Genomic DNA, 897 nt, shown 5'->3' with positions numbered 1-897 from the left:
ACTAATGTCTCCTTTTTTAAATAAATGAAAAAAAAAATTTCCATATCCTCTTCCACTCATAGGGGTTCTCTCCAGTACGTATTCTCAGATGGATAACTGAGAATGTGATTTGTCTAAAAGGGTTGCATTAAAAGGGTTTGTGTCTTGTATGAGTCGACAAGCTGCACAGACTGTGAGAACTCTCAGTGATAATGCAGTTCACGGTGTTATGAATTCACCCATAAATGATTTTATGCCTGACCATCAGCCAATTCTGGAGGAAGTAGAGTCTTAGGATTCTTGATTTCAAAGTGTGGCTTGAAGGTCTTAGGGTCTAACATTTGTGTCCTACAGAGATTGCAGGAATGTATTAAGGTATCTTTAGATGCAATCTTGTGATCATGTCCTTCTTCTTTAGTACAGCTTGCTTTGAGCATTTTTCTGCTGGGACATAATCTTGTGCTGTCCACAATCCATATCTGGGCTGGGACATTCTAGCACATGGTTTGAGAGGTATGGGTAGGTACTTGGGGCGGGGAATGGAAAGGGGATCACAACCAGTCCTGTTTAGGCCTCTTCCAGCGACCTGGGAAGGGAAAGAGGAAGCAGGAACACAACAGCTTTCCTGGCACTCTCTGCTGCCACTGATGTCACCGCACATGCCCACTGCCACCTTGGCCTTGGAAGAAGCCACTCCAAGACATGCCTGCCCTCGCACACTGCCATAAGTTTTTTTTTACACGAGTAAGAAAAGAAGAAAAACAGATACCATTGCAAAACCTTTTCTCAGAACACTGTGTGTGAAACTGCGTCATGCACATGGTAAAGAACATGCTATCCGAGTGAGTTATTTGTCTGTCCCTGAACTCTGTAATCATTGATGCAGAGCACAGATGGTTTGCAGACCCATGGATCACT

General features: G+C 43.6%; 1 pseudogene; it reads right to left on the bottom strand.

Moving 5' to 3' along the window:
* Window positions 1-230: 230 nt before the first annotated feature.
* On the bottom strand, window positions 231-456 carry LOC132540140 (zinc finger protein 706-like; annotated as a pseudogene).
* Window positions 457-897: the final 441 nt, after the last annotated feature.

The sequence above is a fragment of the Erinaceus europaeus genome, chromosome 9 (assembly GCF_950295315.1).
Source record: "Erinaceus europaeus chromosome 9, mEriEur2.1, whole genome shotgun sequence".
Lineage (NCBI taxonomy): Eukaryota > Metazoa > Chordata > Mammalia > Eulipotyphla > Erinaceidae > Erinaceus > Erinaceus europaeus.
The sequence above is the reverse complement of the archived record's forward strand: the minus strand, read 5'-3'. Positions and strand labels throughout refer to the sequence as shown.